At 38.8% G+C, this 22,500-nt stretch overlaps 1 long non-coding RNA gene across 2 annotated transcripts in view; it reads right to left on the bottom strand.

The window, feature by feature from the left end:
• The window catches only part of LOC137979615 (uncharacterized), a 44,967-nt gene that overhangs the window by 22,101 nt on the left and 366 nt on the right, over window positions 1-22,500 (bottom strand). The gene's annotated exons all lie outside the window — the stretch shown is intronic.

The raw sequence follows: 22,500 nt of genomic DNA, 5'->3' as shown, positions 1-22,500 counted from the left end.
CGCTACATTTCTCCATAGTTAATCGAGGGACTGGTTAGGAAACCCTTGGAATTTCAAAAGCAGGAACAATGTAGTTGCAATTAGATGTTGAACCGACCGTGACCCTGCACAATCTTTTGTTTTTAGTTCGCAAGTTAATTTCGAATAAATTAGTCGAAACTTTTGATTGGTTATCCTGCCGAAAAAGTGTGTTTTTGTCGGGTTTTGTGCAGGGTCAAGGCCAAAAAAGCGAACAAAAACATGAAACAAAGAAACTTGTCGAGTTTCATAACCAGCTACATCTATTAACTATGATTTCTCCTAAAAGCGCTTGGAGATTAATCAATGACGATTTTCCTGGAACGGAAAGCACATACAAAGGTTTAACAGTTAAGAGAAAACCAATCCAGCCATTGTTTAATTCAGGACGCCCATGGAAGTTATGTTATAGAAGGCAAGGGAGGCCCACAAGAGCGAAGAAGGCGGGGTTTCTACAATTGCTGTATCTGTGAGAAAAGTTTGTCGCTTTCTAACTTCTAAAGGATATTACTACCTACAATCAACAAAAAAAGGACTTTCGACTTCTTGGATGTGCTAAAAAGATTAAGATTTGCTCTAAAAATGAGATGACAACATACTGAATATAAATGGACGAAGGATATTGCCTTTTACTTTGATGTAGTTTCCTTCAGGAGGTCGTATAAAATACTAACTGATGCGGTGTTTTACATAAAATGGCGATGCATCGCCAACTGTCAAATATTGTTACGGCTTAAAATTAGTTTGCACATATATGTATTACCCGGCCCAATGTTACGCGAGTAGAACTTCGTAAGACCCGGAAAATTTAAAAGAATACTTTTTATGTTAGTACAGTTTTTATTTTATAACTCTTCGACAATTTCTGTCGGTAGGAGACATGGAAATGCAGGAAACACAAGTTACAGTTATCAAAAACACGAATTTCGCACAAGGATAGAAACTTATGACACGTGGTGTAAAAACTTGTTTACTTTAGTTCATTGCGTGAGCAACTTTGTACCAAAATGGTGACACGCAGTTTAAAAACGTAACAGTATTAGACGCTTTCTACTGACTGTTTTTTCATAACAGCTCCATTGTAGGCTAATTTGATATCGCTTAATATTTTTTTCGAGTCGAATTTCGCTACACAAAACCAACAAGAGAAGAAAACAACGACATTGTGTTAGTGTGCACGAGTCACCACTGTATTAATTAAATTTAGCAGGATACTTTTTCTCAGTGCATTGACAGCGTCACCATGCACATTCGCCTCAAAAATGGCTATTTTCTCTCCTATAGTGTCCAAAACAATCGATTCACCTTCTGTGTTTACTGCCCTTTCTGACTGTTTTATCATCGTGGTTCAATTGTGCATATTTCTCACCAAAAGGCTTTCTTAAAAATGGTGACTCGTTGGTGACTCGTTGAATTACAGATGCACGCTAATTAACTTTGTGAGAAGATCAAGGCCGAATAAAACGGGAGCATGGGGAAATACACTGTTGTTCCTTTTCGGGAATTTGTGCCGCATGAAATGAATGAAAAGACTTTCGACCAGCGATCGCACATCTAACAAAGGCGAACTCTTCCTTGCAAAATATTGGAGAATCGGGTGAAAAGTCAACATCCCGTGCGGAATGTGTTTTGAGTCTAGGTAAATGCACTTTGTGACCTGCCAAAAGAAGTGAAAAATCGTGCCGTGCGTTAAGTTAGGGACACCAACGAACGTCATTTGAGAAAATCACTTCATCGCTGTCTGTACTTACAGTATCAACCAAAGCGATCGTGGTCGTACCAGGATTACAAAACGGTTCAAAAACAGAGTTTAGAGGAATTATAAAGTGTTTTGCCGCAACCAGCAACCCCCGTTAACAAGATATGACGATATTTTCCTTCACGGAACAAAACTCGAACGGCCTCTGCAAATTCATCCTGGTTAAGGTCGTTCCTAAGCAGAACATGCTCAGCCACAGTCAACCTCCTATGAAATAGTGTTTTTTTTTTTGACGAGAAACAACCAACCAAATTCAAAGAAACCTGAACATGATGTATGTTTCATTTATTGTCGAATTTATCACAAATGTGGCGCAACATCACACCCTAGGCCGCTAGAAATCAAGGGTTTCCTTCTCCTAAAATGTAGCATATTTCTCGCCAATTCTTTTCATAACTGAAATTCCTCAAAAATACAGTCCCGGACAAAATTGTTGAAACACTTTACAATACCTTGCCCTCCTACAATGTTGTTTTGACAATTGGGCTCAGAAACTGGCGTTAAAACAACATTGTGAGGGGAGAGTGAGCTGCGAAAGCTTCAGATCTGTATAGTTGTGGACTGTTCCAACGAATTTTGTCACAGACTGTATTTGTGAGGAATTTAAACTATTTATAGGACGTGCTGGCAGGGTCATAAGTGACACAACTTTGCAGTCGCCTTCATAACCGGTACGATAGCGCTGCGTAACTTTTTTATTCGTAACTGAGTTTGATGTACAGTGTTCGAATTTCTTTTGTTATATATGGACAATGATAAAATAAGCGAAATTGTTTAGATTTAGCTAAGAAGAGAGTCATGATCTGAAATATGGTTTTTCTTGCTGCCACTGATAGCGTGACAAGGGCACGAGCGTTTTGTTTTGTCTCGCATTCAAAGGTTTTCTCTTCGTAAAGTAGCTAAAATGCGCTACATTTCTCCATAGTTAATCGAGGGACTGGTTAGGAAACCCTTGGAATTTCAAAAGCAGGAACAATGTAGTTGCAATTAGATGTTGAACCGACCGTGACCCTGCACAATCTTTTGTTTTTAGTTCGCAAGTTAATTTCGAATAAATTAGTCGAAACTTTTGATTGGTTATCCTGCCGAAAAAAGTGTGTTTTTGTCGGGTTTTGTGCAGGGTCAAGGCCAAAAAAGCGAACAAAAACATGAAACAAAGAAACTTGTCGAGTTTCATAACCAGCTACATCTATTAACTATGATTTCTCCTAAAAGCGCTTGGAGATTAATCAATGACGATTTTCCTGGAACGGAAAGCACATACAAAGGTTTAACAGTTAAGAGAAAACCAATCCAGCCATTGTTTAATTCAGGACGCCCATGGAAGTTATGTTATAGAAGGCAAGGGAGGCCCACAAGAGCGAAGAAGGCGGGGTTTCTACAATTGCTGTATCTGTGAGAAAAGTTTGTCGCTTTCTAACTTCTAAAGGATATTACTACCTACAATCAACAAAAAAAGGACTTTCGACTTCTTGGATGTGCTAAAAAGATTAAGATTTGCTCTAAAAATGAGATGACAACATACTGAATATAAATGGACGAAGGATATTGCCTTTTACTTTGATGTAGTTTCCTTCAGGAGGTCGTATAAAATACTAACTGATGCGGTGTTTTACATAAAATGGCGATGCATCGCCAACTGTCAAATATTGTTACGGCTTAAAATTAGTTTGCACATATATGTATTACCCGGCCCAATGTTACGCGAGTAGAACTTCGTAAGACCCGGAAAATTTAAAAGAATACTTTTTATGTTAGTACAGTTTTTATTTTATAACTCTTCGACAATTTCTGTCGGTAGGAGACATGGAAATGCAGGAAACACAAGTTACAGTTATCAAAAACACGAATTTCGCACAAGGATAGAAACTTATGACACGTGGTGTAAAAACTTGTTTACTTTAGTTCATTGCGTGAGCAACTTTGTACCAAAATGGTGACACGCAGTTTAAAAACGTAACAGTATTAGACGCTTTCTACTGACTGTTTTTTCATAACAGCTCCATTGTAGGCTAATTTGATATCGCTTAATATTTTTTCGAGTCGAATTTCGCTACACAAAACCAACAAGAGAAGAAAACAACGACATTGTGTTAGTGTGCACGAGTCACCACTGTATTAATTAAATTTAGCAGGATACTTTTTCTCAGTGCATTGACAGCGTCACCATGCACATTCGCCTCAAAAATGGCTATTTTCTCTCCTATAGTGTCCAAAACAATCGATTCACCTTCTGTGTTTACTGCCCTTTCTGACTGTTTTATCATCGTGGTTCAATTGTGCATATTTCTCACCAAAAAGGCTTTCTTAAAAATGGTGACTCGTTGGTGACTCGTTGAATTACAGATGCACGCTAATTAACTTTGTGAGAAGATCAAGGCCGAATAAAACGGGAGCATGGGGAAATACACTGTTGTTCCTTTTCGGGAATTTGTGCCGCATGAAATGAATGAAAAGACTTTCGACCAGCGATCGCACATCTAACAAAGGCGAACTCTTCCTTGCAAAATATTGGAGAATCGGGTGAAAAGTCAACATCCCGTGCGGAATGTGTTTTGAGTCTAGGTAAATGCACTTTGTGACCTGCCAAAAGAAGTGAAAAATCGTGCCGTGCGTTAAGTTAGGGACACCAACGAACGTCATTTGAGAAAATCACTTCATCGCTGTCTGTACTTACAGTATCAACCAAAGCGATCGTGGTCGTACCAGGATTACAAAACGGTTCAAAAACAGAGTTTAGAGGAATTATAAAGTGTTTTGCCGCAACCAGCAACCCCCGTTAACAAGATATGACGATATTTTCCTTCACGGAACAAAACTCGAACGGCCTCTGCAAATTCATCCTGGTTAAGGTCGTTCCTAAGCAGAACATGCTCAGCCACAGTCAACCTCCTATGAAATAGTGTTTTTTTTTTTGACGAGAAACAACCAACCAAATTCAAAGAAACCTGAACATGATGTATGTTTCATTTATTGTCGAATTTATCACAAATGTGGCGCAACATCACACCCTAGGCCGCTAGAAATCAAGGGTTTCCTTCTCCTAAAATGTAGCATATTTCTCGCCAATTCTTTTCATAACTGAAATTCCTCAAAAATACAGTCCCGGACAAAATTGTTGAAACACTTTACAATACCTTGCCCTCCTACAATGTTGTTTTGACAATTGGGCTCAGAAACTGGCGTTAAAACAACATTGTGAGGGGAGAGTGAGCTGCGAAAGCTTCAGATCTGTATAGTTGTGGACTGTTCCAACGAATTTTGTCACAGACTGTATTTGTGAGGAATTTAAACTATTTATAGGACGTGCTGGCAGGGTCATAAGTGACACAACTTTGCAGTCGCCTTCATAACCGGTACGATAGCGCTGCGTAACTTTTTTATTCGTAACTGAGTTTGATGTACAGTGTTCGAATTTCTTTTGTTATATATGGACAATGATAAAATAAGCGAAATTGTTTAGATTTAGCTAAGAAGAGAGTCATGATCTGAAATATGGTTTTTCTTGCTGCCACTGATAGCGTGACAAGGGCACGAGCGTTTTGTTTTGTCTCGCATTCAAAGGTTTTCTCTTCGTAAAGTAGCTAAAATGCGCTACATTTCTCCATAGTTAATCGAGGGACTGGTTAGGAAACCCTTGGAATTTCAAAAGCAGGAACAATGTAGTTGCAATTAGATGTTGAACCGACCGTGACCCTGCACAATCTTTTGTTTTTAGTTCGCAAGTTAATTTCGAATAAATTAGTCGAAACTTTTGATTGGTTATCCTGCCGAAAAAAGTGTGTTTTTGTCGGGTTTTGTGCAGGGTCAAGGCCAAAAAAGCGAACAAAAACATGAAACAAAGAAACTTGTCGAGTTTCATAACCAGCTACATCTATTAACTATGATTTCTCCTAAAAGCGCTTGGAGATTAATCAATGACGATTTTCCTGGAACGGAAAGCACATACAAAGGTTTAACAGTTAAGAGAAAACCAATCCAGCCATTGTTTAATTCAGGACGCCCATGGAAGTTATGTTATAGAAGGCAAGGGAGGCCCACAAGAGCGAAGAAGGCGGGGTTTCTACAATTGCTGTATCTGTGAGAAAAGTTTGTCGCTTTCTAACTTCTAAAGGATATTACTACCTACAATCAACAAAAAAAGGACTTTCGACTTCTTGGATGTGCTAAAAAGATTAAGATTTGCTCTAAAAATGAGATGACAACATACTGAATATAAATGGACGAAGGATATTGCCTTTTACTTTGATGTAGTTTCCTTCAGGAGGTCGTATAAAATACTAACTGATGCGGTGTTTTACATAAAATGGCGATGCATCGCCAACTGTCAAATATTGTTACGGCTTAAAATTAGTTTGCACATATATGTATTACCCGGCCCAATGTTACGCGAGTAGAACTTCGTAAGACCCGGAAAATTTAAAAGAATACTTTTTATGTTAGTACAGTTTTTATTTTATAACTCTTCGACAATTTCTGTCGGTAGGAGACATGGAAATGCAGGAAACACAAGTTACAGTTATCAAAAACACGAATTTCGCACAAGGATAGAAACTTATGACACGTGGTGTAAAAACTTGTTTACTTTAGTTCATTGCGTGAGCAACTTTGTACCAAAATGGTGACACGCAGTTTAAAAACGTAACAGTATTAGACGCTTTCTACTGACTGTTTTTTCATAACAGCTCCATTGTAGGCTAATTTGATATCGCTTAATATTTTTTTCGAGTCGAATTTCGCTACACAAAACCAACAAGAGAAGAAAACAACGACATTGTGTTAGTGTGCACGAGTCACCACTGTATTAATTAAATTTAGCAGGATACTTTTTCTCAGTGCATTGACAGCGTCACCATGCACATTCGCCTCAAAAATGGCTATTTTCTCTCCTATAGTGTCCAAAACAATCGATTCACCTTCTGTGTTTACTGCCCTTTCTGACTGTTTTATCATCGTGGTTCAATTGTGCATATTTCTCACCAAAAAGGCTTTCTTAAAAATGGTGACTCGTTGGTGACTCGTTGAATTACAGATGCACGCTAATTAACTTTGTGAGAAGATCAAGGCCGAATAAAACGGGAGCATGGGGAAATACACTGTTGTTCCTTTTCGGGAATTTGTGCCGCATGAAATGAATGAAAAGACTTTCGACCAGCGATCGCACATCTAACAAAGGCGAACTCTTCCTTGCAAAATATTGGAGAATCGGGTGAAAAGTCAACATCCCGTGCGGAATGTGTTTTGAGTCTAGGTAAATGCACTTTGTGACCTGCCAAAAGAAGTGAAAAATCGTGCCGTGCGTTAAGTTAGGGACACCAACGAACGTCATTTGAGAAAATCACTTCATCGCTGTCTGTACTTACAGTATCAACCAAAGCGATCGTGGTCGTACCAGGATTACAAAACGGTTCAAAAACAGAGTTTAGAGGAATTATAAAGTGTTTTGCCGCAACCAGCAACCCCCGTTAACAAGATATGACGATATTTTCCTTCACGGAACAAAACTCGAACGGCCTCTGCAAATTCATCCTGGTTAAGGTCGTTCCTAAGCAGAACATGCTCAGCCACAGTCAACCTCCTATGAAATAGTGTTTTTTTTTTTGACGAGAAACAACCAACCAAATTCAAAGAAACCTGAACATGATGTATGTTTCATTTATTGTCGAATTTATCACAAATGTGGCGCAACATCACACCCTAGGCCGCTAGAAATCAAGGGTTTCCTTCTCCTAAAATGTAGCATATTTCTCGCCAATTCTTTTCATAACTGAAATTCCTCAAAAATACAGTCCCGGACAAAATTGTTGAAACACTTTACAATACCTTGCCCTCCTACAATGTTGTTTTGACAATTGGGCTCAGAAACTGGCGTTAAAACAACATTGTGAGGGGAGAGTGAGCTGCGAAAGCTTCAGATCTGTATAGTTGTGGACTGTTCCAACGAATTTTGTCACAGACTGTATTTGTGAGGAATTTAAACTATTTATAGGACGTGCTGGCAGGGTCATAAGTGACACAACTTTGCAGTCGCCTTCATAACCGGTACGATAGCGCTGCGTAACTTTTTTATTCGTAACTGAGTTTGATGTACAGTGTTCGAATTTCTTTTGTTATATATGGACAATGATAAAATAAGCGAAATTGTTTAGATTTAGCTAAGAAGAGAGTCATGATCTGAAATATGGTTTTTCTTGCTGCCACTGATAGCGTGACAAGGGCACGAGCGTTTTGTTTTGTCTCGCATTCAAAGGTTTTCTCTTCGTAAAGTAGCTAAAATGCGCTACATTTCTCCATAGTTAATCGAGGGACTGGTTAGGAAACCCTTGGAATTTCAAAAGCAGGAACAATGTAGTTGCAATTAGATGTTGAACCGACCGTGACCCTGCACAATCTTTTGTTTTTAGTTCGCAAGTTAATTTCGAATAAATTAGTCGAAACTTTTGATTGGTTATCCTGCCGAAAAAAGTGTGTTTTTGTCGGGTTTTGTGCAGGGTCAAGGCCAAAAAAGCGAACAAAAACATGAAACAAAGAAACTTGTCGAGTTTCATAACCAGCTACATCTATTAACTATGATTTCTCCTAAAAGCGCTTGGAGATTAATCAATGACGATTTTCCTGGAACGGAAAGCACATACAAAGGTTTAACAGTTAAGAGAAAACCAATCCAGCCATTGTTTAATTCAGGACGCCCATGGAAGTTATGTTATAGAAGGCAAGGGAGGCCCACAAGAGCGAAGAAGGCGGGGTTTCTACAATTGCTGTATCTGTGAGAAAAGTTTGTCGCTTTCTAACTTCTAAAGGATATTACTACCTACAATCAACAAAAAAAGGACTTTCGACTTCTTGGATGTGCTAAAAAGATTAAGATTTGCTCTAAAAATGAGATGACAACATACTGAATATAAATGGACGAAGGATATTGCCTTTTACTTTGATGTAGTTTCCTTCAGGAGGTCGTATAAAATACTAACTGATGCGGTGTTTTACATAAAATGGCGATGCATCGCCAACTGTCAAATATTGTTACGGCTTAAAATTAGTTTGCACATATATGTATTACCCGGCCCAATGTTACGCGAGTAGAACTTCGTAAGACCCGGAAAATTTAAAAGAATACTTTTTATGTTAGTACAGTTTTTATTTTATAACTCTTCGACAATTTCTGTCGGTAGGAGACATGGAAATGCAGGAAACACAAGTTACAGTTATCAAAAACACGAATTTCGCACAAGGATAGAAACTTATGACACGTGGTGTAAAAACTTGTTTACTTTAGTTCATTGCGTGAGCAACTTTGTACCAAAATGGTGACACGCAGTTTAAAAACGTAACAGTATTAGACGCTTTCTACTGACTGTTTTTTCATAACAGCTCCATTGTAGGCTAATTTGATATCGCTTAATATTTTTTTCGAGTCGAATTTCGCTACACAAAACCAACAAGAGAAGAAAACAACGACATTGTGTTAGTGTGCACGAGTCACCACTGTATTAATTAAATTTAGCAGGATACTTTTTCTCAGTGCATTGACAGCGTCACCATGCACATTCGCCTCAAAAATGGCTATTTTCTCTCCTATAGTGTCCAAAACAATCGATTCACCTTCTGTGTTTACTGCCCTTTCTGACTGTTTTATCATCGTGGTTCAATTGTGCATATTTCTCACCAAAAAGGCTTTCTTAAAAATGGTGACTCGTTGGTGACTCGTTGAATTACAGATGCACGCTAATTAACTTTGTGAGAAGATCAAGGCCGAATAAAACGGGAGCATGGGGAAATACACTGTTGTTCCTTTTCGGGAATTTGTGCCGCATGAAATGAATGAAAAGACTTTCGACCAGCGATCGCACATCTAACAAAGGCGAACTCTTCCTTGCAAAATATTGGAGAATCGGGTGAAAAGTCAACATCCCGTGCGGAATGTGTTTTGAGTCTAGGTAAATGCACTTTGTGACCTGCCAAAAGAAGTGAAAAATCGTGCCGTGCGTTAAGTTAGGGACACCAACGAACGTCATTTGAGAAAATCACTTCATCGCTGTCTGTACTTACAGTATCAACCAAAGCGATCGTGGTCGTACCAGGATTACAAAACGGTTCAAAAACAGAGTTTAGAGGAATTATAAAGTGTTTTGCCGCAACCAGCAACCCCCGTTAACAAGATATGACGATATTTTCCTTCACGGAACAAAACTCGAACGGCCTCTGCAAATTCATCCTGGTTAAGGTCGTTCCTAAGCAGAACATGCTCAGCCACAGTCAACCTCCTATGAAATAGTGTTTTTTTTTTTGACGAGAAACAACCAACCAAATTCAAAGAAACCTGAACATGATGTATGTTTCATTTATTGTCGAATTTATCACAAATGTGGCGCAACATCACACCCTAGGCCGCTAGAAATCAAGGGTTTCCTTCTCCTAAAATGTAGCATATTTCTCGCCAATTCTTTTCATAACTGAAATTCCTCAAAAATACAGTCCCGGACAAAATTGTTGAAACACTTTACAATACCTTGCCCTCCTACAATGTTGTTTTGACAATTGGGCTCAGAAACTGGCGTTAAAACAACATTGTGAGGGGAGAGTGAGCTGCGAAAGCTTCAGATCTGTATAGTTGTGGACTGTTCCAACGAATTTTGTCACAGACTGTATTTGTGAGGAATTTAAACTATTTATAGGACGTGCTGGCAGGGTCATAAGTGACACAACTTTGCAGTCGCCTTCATAACCGGTACGATAGCGCTGCGTAACTTTTTTATTCGTAACTGAGTTTGATGTACAGTGTTCGAATTTCTTTTGTTATATATGGACAATGATAAAATAAGCGAAATTGTTTAGATTTAGCTAAGAAGAGAGTCATGATCTGAAATATGGTTTTTCTTGCTGCCACTGATAGCGTGACAAGGGCACGAGCGTTTTGTTTTGTCTCGCATTCAAAGGTTTTCTCTTCGTAAAGTAGCTAAAATGCGCTACATTTCTCCATAGTTAATCGAGGGACTGGTTAGGAAACCCTTGGAATTTCAAAAGCAGGAACAATGTAGTTGCAATTAGATGTTGAACCGACCGTGACCCTGCACAATCTTTTGTTTTTAGTTCGCAAGTTAATTTCGAATAAATTAGTCGAAACTTTTGATTGGTTATCCTGCCGAAAAAAGTGTGTTTTTGTCGGGTTTTGTGCAGGGTCAAGGCCAAAAAAGCGAACAAAAACATGAAACAAAGAAACTTGTCGAGTTTCATAACCAGCTACATCTATTAACTATGATTTCTCCTAAAAGCGCTTGGAGATTAATCAATGACGATTTTCCTGGAACGGAAAGCACATACAAAGGTTTAACAGTTAAGAGAAAACCAATCCAGCCATTGTTTAATTCAGGACGCCCATGGAAGTTATGTTATAGAAGGCAAGGGAGGCCCACAAGAGCGAAGAAGGCGGGGTTTCTACAATTGCTGTATCTGTGAGAAAAGTTTGTCGCTTTCTAACTTCTAAAGGATATTACTACCTACAATCAACAAAAAAAGGACTTTCGACTTCTTGGATGTGCTAAAAAGATTAAGATTTGCTCTAAAAATGAGATGACAACATACTGAATATAAATGGACGAAGGATATTGCCTTTTACTTTGATGTAGTTTCCTTCAGGAGGTCGTATAAAATACTAACTGATGCGGTGTTTTACATAAAATGGCGATGCATCGCCAACTGTCAAATATTGTTACGGCTTAAAATTAGTTTGCACATATATGTATTACCCGGCCCAATGTTACGCGAGTAGAACTTCGTAAGACCCGGAAAATTTAAAAGAATACTTTTTATGTTAGTACAGTTTTTATTTTATAACTCTTCGACAATTTCTGTCGGTAGGAGACATGGAAATGCAGGAAACACAAGTTACAGTTATCAAAAACACGAATTTCGCACAAGGATAGAAACTTATGACACGTGGTGTAAAAACTTGTTTACTTTAGTTCATTGCGTGAGCAACTTTGTACCAAAATGGTGACACGCAGTTTAAAAACGTAACAGTATTAGACGCTTTCTACTGACTGTTTTTTCATAACAGCTCCATTGTAGGCTAATTTGATATCGCTTAATATTTTTTTCGAGTCGAATTTCGCTACACAAAACCAACAAGAGAAGAAAACAACGACATTGTGTTAGTGTGCACGAGTCACCACTGTATTAATTAAATTTAGCAGGATACTTTTTCTCAGTGCATTGACAGCGTCACCATGCACATTCGCCTCAAAAATGGCTATTTTCTCTCCTATAGTGTCCAAAACAATCGATTCACCTTCTGTGTTTACTGCCCTTTCTGACTGTTTTATCATCGTGGTTCAATTGTGCATATTTCTCACCAAAAAGGCTTTCTTAAAAATGGTGACTCGTTGGTGACTCGTTGAATTACAGATGCACGCTAATTAACTTTGTGAGAAGATCAAGGCCGAATAAAACGGGAGCATGGGGAAATACACTGTTGTTCCTTTTCGGGAATTTGTGCCGCATGAAATGAATGAAAAGACTTTCGACCAGCGATCGCACATCTAACAAAGGCGAACTCTTCCTTGCAAAATATTGGAGAATCGGGTGAAAAGTCAACATCCCGTGCGGAATGTGTTTTGAGTCTAGGTAAATGCACTTTGTGACCTGCCAAAAGAAGTGAAAAATCGTGCCGTGCGTTAAGTTAGGGACACCAACGAACGTCATTTGAGAAAATCACTTCATCGCTGTCTGTACTTACAGTATCAACCAAAGCGATCGTGGTCGTACCAGGATTACAAAACGGTTCAAAAACAGAGTTTAGAGGAATTATAAAGTGTTTTGCCGCAACCAGCAACCCCCGTTAACAAGATATGACGATATTTTCCTTCACGGAACAAAACTCGAACGGCCTCTGCAAATTCATCCTGGTTAAGGTCGTTCCTAAGCAGAACATGCTCAGCCACAGTCAACCTCCTATGAAATAGTGTTTTTTTTTTTGACGAGAAACAACCAACCAAATTCAAAGAAACCTGAACATGATGTATGTTTCATTTATTGTCGAATTTATCACAAATGTGGCGCAACATCACACCCTAGGCCGCTAGAAATCAAGGGTTTCCTTCTCCTAAAATGTAGCATATTTCTCGCCAATTCTTTTCATAACTGAAATTCCTCAAAAATACAGTCCCGGACAAAATTGTTGAAACACTTTACAATACCTTGCCCTCCTACAATGTTGTTTTGACAATTGGGCTCAGAAACTGGCGTTAAAACAACATTGTGAGGGGAGAGTGAGCTGCGAAAGCTTCAGATCTGTATAGTTGTGGACTGTTCCAACGAATTTTGTCACAGACTGTATTTGTGAGGAATTTAAACTATTTATAGGACGTGCTGGCAGGGTCATAAGTGACACAACTTTGCAGTCGCCTTCATAACCGGTACGATAGCGCTGCGTAACTTTTTTATTCGTAACTGAGTTTGATGTACAGTGTTCGAATTTCTTTTGTTATATATGGACAATGATAAAATAAGCGAAATTGTTTAGATTTAGCTAAGAAGAGAGTCATGATCTGAAATATGGTTTTTCTTGCTGCCACTGATAGCGTGACAAGGGCACGAGCGTTTTGTTTTGTCTCGCATTCAAAGGTTTTCTCTTCGTAAAGTAGCTAAAATGCGCTACATTTCTCCATAGTTAATCGAGGGACTGGTTAGGAAACCCTTGGAATTTCAAAAGCAGGAACAATGTAGTTGCAATTAGATGTTGAACCGACCGTGACCCTGCACAATCTTTTGTTTTTAGTTCGCAAGTTAATTTCGAATAAATTAGTCGAAACTTTTGATTGGTTATCCTGCCGAAAAAAGTGTGTTTTTGTCGGGTTTTGTGCAGGGTCAAGGCCAAAAAAGCGAACAAAAACATGAAACAAAGAAACTTGTCGAGTTTCATAACCAGCTACATCTATTAACTATGATTTCTCCTAAAAGCGCTTGGAGATTAATCAATGACGATTTTCCTGGAACGGAAAGCACATACAAAGGTTTAACAGTTAAGAGAAAACCAATCCAGCCATTGTTTAATTCAGGACGCCCATGGAAGTTATGTTATAGAAGGCAAGGGAGGCCCACAAGAGCGAAGAAGGCGGGGTTTCTACAATTGCTGTATCTGTGAGAAAAGTTTGTCGCTTTCTAACTTCTAAAGGATATTACTACCTACAATCAACAAAAAAAGGACTTTCGACTTCTTGGATGTGCTAAAAAGATTAAGATTTGCTCTAAAAATGAGATGACAACATACTGAATATAAATGGACGAAGGATATTGCCTTTTACTTTGATGTAGTTTCCTTCAGGAGGTCGTATAAAATACTAACTGATGCGGTGTTTTACATAAAATGGCGATGCATCGCCAACTGTCAAATATTGTTACGGCTTAAAATTAGTTTGCACATATATGTATTACCCGGCCCAATGTTACGCGAGTAGAACTTCGTAAGACCCGGAAAATTTAAAAGAATACTTTTTATGTTAGTACAGTTTTTATTTTATAACTCTTCGACAATTTCTGTCGGTAGGAGACATGGAAATGCAGGAAACACAAGTTACAGTTATCAAAAACACGAATTTCGCACAAGGATAGAAACTTATGACACGTGGTGTAAAAACTTGTTTACTTTAGTTCATTGCGTGAGCAACTTTGTACCAAAATGGTGACACGCAGTTTAAAAACGTAACAGTATTAGACGCTTTCTACTGACTGTTTTTTCATAACAGCTCCATTGTAGGCTAATTTGATATCGCTTAATATTTTTTTCGAGTCGAATTTCGCTACACAAAACCAACAAGAGAAGAAAACAACGACATTGTGTTAGTGTGCACGAGTCACCACTGTATTAATTAAATTTAGCAGGATACTTTTTCTCAGTGCATTGACAGCGTCACCATGCACATTCGCCTCAAAAATGGCTATTTTCTCTCCTATAGTGTCCAAAACAATCGATTCACCTTCTGTGTTTACTGCCCTTTCTGACTGTTTTATCATCGTGGTTCAATTGTGCATATTTCTCACCAAAAAGGCTTTCTTAAAAATGGTGACTCGTTGGTGACTCGTTGAATTACAGATGCACGCTAATTAACTTTGTGAGAAGATCAAGGCCGAATAAAACGGGAGCATGGGGAAATACACTGTTGTTCCTTTTCGGGAATTTGTGCCGCATGAAATGAATGAAAAGACTTTCGACCAGCGATCGCACATCTAACAAAGGCGAACTCTTCCTTGCAAAATATTGGAGAATCGGGTGAAAAGTCAACATCCCGTGCGGAATGTGTTTTGAGTCTAGGTAAATGCACTTTGTGACCTGCCAAAAGAAGTGAAAAATCGTGCCGTGCGTTAAGTTAGGGACACCAACGAACGTCATTTGAGAAAATCACTTCATCGCTGTCTGTACTTACAGTATCAACCAAAGCGATCGTGGTCGTACCAGGATTACAAAACGGTTCAAAAACAGAGTTTAGAGGAATTATAAAGTGTTTTGCCGCAACCAGCAACCCCCGTTAACAAGATATGACGATATTTTCCTTCACGGAACAAAACTCGAACGGCCTCTGCAAATTCATCCTGGTTAAGGTCGTTCCTAAGCAGAACATGCTCAGCCACAGTCAACCTCCTATGAAATAGTGTTTTTTTTTTTGACGAGAAACAACCAACCAAATTCAAAGAAACCTGAACATGATGTATGTTTCATTTATTGTCGAATTTATCACAAATGTGGCGCAACATCACACCCTAGGCCGCTAGAAATCAAGGGTTTCCTTCTCCTAAAATGTAGCATATTTCTCGCCAATTCTTTTCATAACTGAAATTCCTCAAAAATACAGTCCCGGACAAAATTGTTGAAACACTTTACAATACCTTGCCCTCCTACAATGTTGTTTTGACAATTGGGCTCAGAAACTGGCGTTAAAACAACATTGTGAGGGGAGAGTGAGCTGCGAAAGCTTCAGATCTGTATAGTTGTGGACTGTTCCAACGAATTTTGTCACAGACTGTATTTGTGAGGAATTTAAACTATTTATAGGACGTGCTGGCAGGGTCATAAGTGACACAACTTTGCAGTCGCCTTCATAACCGGTACGATAGCGCTGCGTAACTTTTTTATTCGTAACTGAGTTTGATGTACAGTGTTCGAATTTCTTTTGTTATATATGGACAATGATAAAATAAGCGAAATTGTTTAGATTTAGCTAAGAAGAGAGTCATGATCTGAAATATGGTTTTTCTTGCTGCCACTGATAGCGTGACAAGGGCACGAGCGTTTTGTTTTGTCTCGCATTCAAAGGTTTTCTCTTCGTAAAGTAGCTAAAATGCGCTACATTTCTCCATAGTTAATCGAGGGACTGGTTAGGAAACCCTTGGAATTTCAAAAGCAGGAACAATGTAGTTGCAATTAGATGTTGAACCGACCGTGACCCTGCACAATCTTTTGTTTTTAGTTCGCAAGTTAATTTCGAATAAATTAGTCGAAACTTTTGATTGGTTATCCTGCCGAAAAAAGTGTGTTTTTGTCGGGTTTTGTGCAGGGTCAAGGCCAAAAAAGCGAACAAAAACATGAAACAAAGAAACTTGTCGAGTTTCATAACCAGCTACATCTATTAACTATGATTTCTCCTAAAAGCGCTTGGAGATTAATCAATGACGATTTTCCTGGAACGGAAAGCACATACAAAGGTTTAACAGTTAAGAGAAAACCAATCCAGCCATTGTTTAATTCAGGACGCCCATGGAAGTTATGTTATAGAAGGCAAGGGAGGCCCACAAGAGCGAAGAAGGCGGGGTTTCTACAATTGCTGTATCTGTGAGAAAAGTTTGTCGCTTTCTAACTTCTAAAGGATATTACTACCTACAATCAACAAAAAAAGGACTTTCGACTTCTTGGATGTGCTAAAAAGATTAAGATTTGCTCTAAAAATGAGATGACAACATACTGAATATAAATGGACGAAGGATATTGCCTTTTACTTTGATGTAGTTTCCTTCAGGAGGTCGTATAAAATACTAACTGATGCGGTGTTTTACATAAAATGGCGATGCATCGCCAACTGTCAAATATTGTTACGGCTTAAAATTAGTTTGCACATATATGTATTACCCGGCCCAATGTTACGCGAGTAGAACTTCGTAAGACCCGGAAAATTTAAAAGAATACTTTTTATGTTAGTACAGTTTTTATTTTATAACTCTTCGACAATTTCTGTCGGTAGGAGACATGGAAATGCAGGAAACACAAGTTACAGTTATCAAAAACACGAATTTCGCACAAGGATAGAAACTTATGACACGTGGTGTAAAAACTTGTTTACTTTAGTTCATTGCGTGAGCAACTTTGTACCAAAATGGTGACACGCAGTTTAAAAACGTAACAGTATTAGACGCTTTCTACTGACTGTTTTTTCATAACAGCTCCATTGTAGGCTAATTTGATATCGCTTAATATTTTTTTCGAGTCGAATTTCGCTACACAAAACCAACAAGAGAAGAAAACAACGACATTGTGTTAGTGTGCACGAGTCACCACTGTATTAATTAAATTTAGCAGGATACTTTTTCTCAGTGCATTGACAGCGTCACCATGCACATTCGCCTCAAAAATGGCTATTTTCTCTCCTATAGTGTCCAAAACAATCGATTCACCTTCTGTGTTTACTGCCCTTTCTGACTGTTTTATCATCGTGGTTCAATTGTGCATATTTCTCACCAAAAAGGCTTTCTTAAAAATGGTGACTCGTTGGTGACTCGTTGAATTACAGATGCACGCTAATTAACTTTGTGAGAAGATCAAGGCCGAATAAAACGGGAGCATGGGGAAATACACTGTTGTTCCTTTTCGGGAATTTGTGCCGCATGAAATGAATGAAAAGACTTTCGACCAGCGATCGCACATCTAACAAAGGCGAACTCTTCCTTGCAAAATATTGGAGAATCGGGTGAAAAGTCAACATCCCGTGCGGAATGTGTTTTGAGTCTAGGTAAATGCACTTTGTGACCTGCCAAAAGAAGTGAAAAATCGTGCCGTGCGTTAAGTTAGGGACACCAACGAACGTCATTTGAGAAAATCACTTCATCGCTGTCTGTACTTACAGTATCAACCAAAGCGATCGTGGTCGTACCAGGATTACAAAACGGTTCAAAAACAGAGTTTAGAGGAATTATAAAGTGTTTTGCCGCAACCAGCAACCCCCGTTAACAAGATATGACGATATTTTCCTTCACGGAACAAAACTCGAACGGCCTCTGCAAATTCATCCTGGTTAAGGTCGTTCCTAAGCAGAACATGCTCAGCCACAGTCAACCTCCTATGAAATAGTGTTTTTTTTTTTGACGAGAAACAACCAACCAAATTCAAAGAAACCTGAACATGATGTATGTTTCATTTATTGTCGAATTTATCACAAATGTGGCGCAACATCACACCCTAGGCCGCTAGAAATCAAGGGTTTCCTTCTCCTAAAATGTAGCATATTTCTCGCCAATTCTTTTCATAACTGAAATTCCTCAAAAATACAGTCCCGGACAAAATTGTTGAAACACTTTACAATACCTTGCCCTCCTACAATGTTGTTTTGACAATTGGGCTCAGAAACTGGCGTTAAAACAACATTGTGAGGGGAGAGTGAGCTGCGAAAGCTTCAGATCTGTATAGTTGTGGACTGTTCCAACGAATTTTGTCACAGACTGTATTTGTGAGGAATTTAAACTATTTATAGGACGTGCTGGCAGGGTCATAAGTGACACAACTTTGCAGTCGCCTTCATAACCGGTACGATAGCGCTGCGTAACTTTTTTATTCGTAACTGAGTTTGATGTACAGTGTTCGAATTTCTTTTGTTATATATGGACAATGATAAAATAAGCGAAATTGTTTAGATTTAGCTAAGAAGAGAGTCATGATCTGAAATATGGTTTTTCTTGCTGCCACTGATAGCGTGACAAGGGCACGAGCGTTTTGTTTTGTCTCGCATTCAAAGGTTTTCTCTTCGTAAAGTAGCTAAAATGCGCTACATTTCTCCATAGTTAATCGAGGGACTGGTTAGGAAACCCTTGGAATTTCAAAAGCAGGAACAATGTAGTTGCAATTAGATGTTGAACCGACCGTGACCCTGCACAATCTTTTGTTTTTAGTTCGCAAGTTAATTTCGAATAAATTAGTCGAAACTTTTGATTGGTTATCCTGCCGAAAAAAGTGTGTTTTTGTCGGGTTTTGTGCAGGGTCAAGGCCAAAAAAGCGAACAAAAACATGAAACAAAGAAACTTGTCGAGTTTCATAACCAGCTACATCTATTAACTATGATTTCTCCTAAAAGCGCTTGGAGATTAATCAATGACGATTTTCCTGGAACGGAAAGCACATACAAAGGTTTAACAGTTAAGAGAAAACCAATCCAGCCATTGTTTAATTCAGGACGCCCATGGAAGTTATGTTATAGAAGGCAAGGGAGGCCCACAAGAGCGAAGAAGGCGGGGTTTCTACAATTGCTGTATCTGTGAGAAAAGTTTGTCGCTTTCTAACTTCTAAAGGATATTACTACCTACAATCAACAAAAAAAGGACTTTCGACTTCTTGGATGTGCTAAAAAGATTAAGATTTGCTCTAAAAATGAGATGACAACATACTGAATATAAATGGACGAAGGATATTGCCTTTTACTTTGATGTAGTTTCCTTCAGGAGGTCGTATAAAATACTAACTGATGCGGTGTTTTACATAAAATGGCGATGCATCGCCAACTGTCAAATATTGTTACGGCTTAAAATTAGTTTGCACATATATGTATTACCCGGCCCAATGTTACGCGAGTAGAACTTCGTAAGACCCGGAAAATTTAAAAGAATACTTTTTATGTTAGTACAGTTTTTATTTTATAACTCTTCGACAATTTCTGTCGGTAGGAGACATGGAAATGCAGGAAACACAAGTTACAGTTATCAAAAACACGAATTTCGCACAAGGATAGAAACTTATGACACGTGGTGTAAAAACTTGTTTACTTTAGTTCATTGCGTGAGCAACTTTGTACCAAAATGGTGACACGCAGTTTAAAAACGTAACAGTATTAGACGCTTTCTACTGACTGTTTTTTCATAACAGCTCCATTGTAGGCTAATTTGATATCGCTTAATATTTTTTTCGAGTCGAATTTCGCTACACAAAACCAACAAGAGAAGAAAACAACGACATTGTGTTAGTGTGCACGAGTCACCACTGTATTAATTAAATTTAGCAGGATACTTTTTCTCAGTGCATTGACAGCGTCACCATGCACATTCGCCTCAAAAATGGCTATTTTCTCTCCTATAGTGTCCAAAACAATCGATTCACCTTCTGTGTTTACTGCCCTTTCTGACTGTTTTATCATCGTGGTTCAATTGTGCATATTTCTCACCAAAAAGGCTTTCTTAAAAATGGTGACTCGTTGGTGACTCGTTGAATTACAGATGCACGCTAATTAACTTTGTGAGAAGATCAAGGCCGAATAAAACGGGAGCATGGGGAAATACACTGTTGTTCCTTTTCGGGAATTTGTGCCGCATGAAATGAATGAAAAGACTTTCGACCAGCGATCGCACATCTAACAAAGGCGAACTCTTCCTTGCAAAATATTGGAGAATCGGGTGAAAAGTCAACATCCCGTGCGGAATGTGTTTTGAGTCTAGGTAAATGCACTTTGTGACCTGCCAAAAGAAGTGAAAAATCGTGCCGTGCGTTAAGTTAGGGACACCAACGAACGTCATTTGAGAAAATCACTTCATCGCTGTCTGTACTTACAGTATCAACCAAAGCGATCGTGGTCGTACCAGGATTACAAAACGGTTCAAAAACAGAGTTTAGAGGAATTATAAAGTGTTTTGCCGCAACCAGCAACCCCCGTTAACAAGATATGACGATATTTTCCTTCACGGAACAAAACTCGAACGGCCTCTGCAAATTCATCCTGGTTAAGGTCGTTCCTAAGCAGAACATGCTCAGCCACAGTCAACCTCCTATGAAATAGTGTTTTTTTTTTTGACGAGAAACAACCAACCAAATTCAAAGAAACCTGAACATGATGTATGTTTCATTTATTGTCGAATTTATCACAAATGTGGCGCAACATCACACCCTAGGCCGCTAGAAATCAAGGGTTTCCTTCTCCTAAAATGTAGCATATTTCTCGCCAATTCTTTTCATAACTGAAATTCCTCAAAAATACAGTCCCGGACAAAATTGTTGAAACACTTTACAATACCTTGCCCTCCTACAATGTTGTTTTGACAATTGGGCTCAGAAACTGGCGTTAAAACAACATTGTGAGGGGAGAGTGAGCTGCGAAAGCTTCAGATCTGTATAGTTGTGGACTGTTCCAACGAATTTTGTCACAGACTGTAGCTCGGTTAATAAGATGTTTATTATATGGCCAACAAGAACAATTTAATTCGTTTAATGTAACTGGTTTGTACTAACTGACATTTTGCTTGCGAACGGCGATGAGTGGCGATGAGCTGAACTTAATTCTGTCAAAGTTTGCTTTTCATCCTCTCTTTTGTCATCATGCTGTTTGGCACTTCCATAAATAAATATTGGTAGAAGAAAATACTCAATATTTTTGCATTTTAGTTTGCATCTTTTCACCGCAAAACATTACCGTAGACTTGCCACAAGTCGACCTCACGATAACCCCAGAAGAAAATGTTTCGGCGAGCGAATCCTGATTTTTCGTACGCGAAGTGAATGAGCGAGCGACGAAGTCGCGAGAGGTCGACTTGTCTCGCTTTCAAAGCTTTCATTTGCGTCTCGCGCCAAAAAGGAGATGACGTCATTCGCAAGCCCTGAACTTGATGGCGCAATCCGACGAAAACAGTCGAACATGTTTGTTTCTACGAAATCGAAAGAGGAAATTTGTTAACTTTGTGCTAAAGGTATCAGAAACAAAGATGAAATAAAACGAAAGCTTTTTTTCAATCTCGAGTCGCCGCTTGGAAAGGAGATCTCCAGTGGTATTTTCTGGACCAACACTTGTGCCATGATTTGTGCTGATAGAAACGAAAGACTAATATATTCGAAACATTAGCAAGTAAGGGAAAGCTTCGAATCGTCAAGAAAGTCAATTGATTTCACTCATGAAAGATCAGGTACGCTTCAGGTGTAGGAGACGTACTAGACCTTAATGAAACTTAAGCTTACCATTTAGCGATGCAATGACTCTCGTCGATGAATACACATGCATTTTAAAATTTTTTGTTCCATTCGACGAAAAATGTGTTGATAGTCGTTGAGAATTGCCTCGGGACTTCCAGACACCCGTTTATACTTAATATTTTAAATGTGTTGTCTCCTAAATAGCGACCGGCTAGAGACCAAATCTTTCGTGAGTGAAATCAGTGGAAGAATTACGAAGACCATAGCATTGCCACCCGCTCCAAGTAAACGACCAAAAGCGTACGGGACTAGTTCAAAGGTCAGACTTTTCCCAGCTCCGGTTGGAGAAGACACAAACAGATCTATGCAAGACAGATATTCTTCAATTATTTTCCTCTGATGGTCGCGTAATTTGTAGTATCCGGTGGCCTTAGTAGCATGTTTGAAAATCACGCTTCACTGCGTGTGGCAAATTTTGATTGACAACTCTATCCCCTGGAGTCCACGAGGACTACTCTGATTGGCCTAGCTCAGCGACCCGTTTTTGGGTCGTTAAATTGGCGCCAATCAAGTATGAAAA

Source organism: Montipora foliosa, chromosome 12 (assembly GCF_036669935.1).
Source record: "Montipora foliosa isolate CH-2021 chromosome 12, ASM3666993v2, whole genome shotgun sequence".
NCBI classification, from domain to species: Eukaryota; Metazoa; Cnidaria; class Anthozoa; order Scleractinia; family Acroporidae; genus Montipora; species Montipora foliosa.
This window is presented reverse-complemented; position numbering and strand designations above follow the sequence as displayed.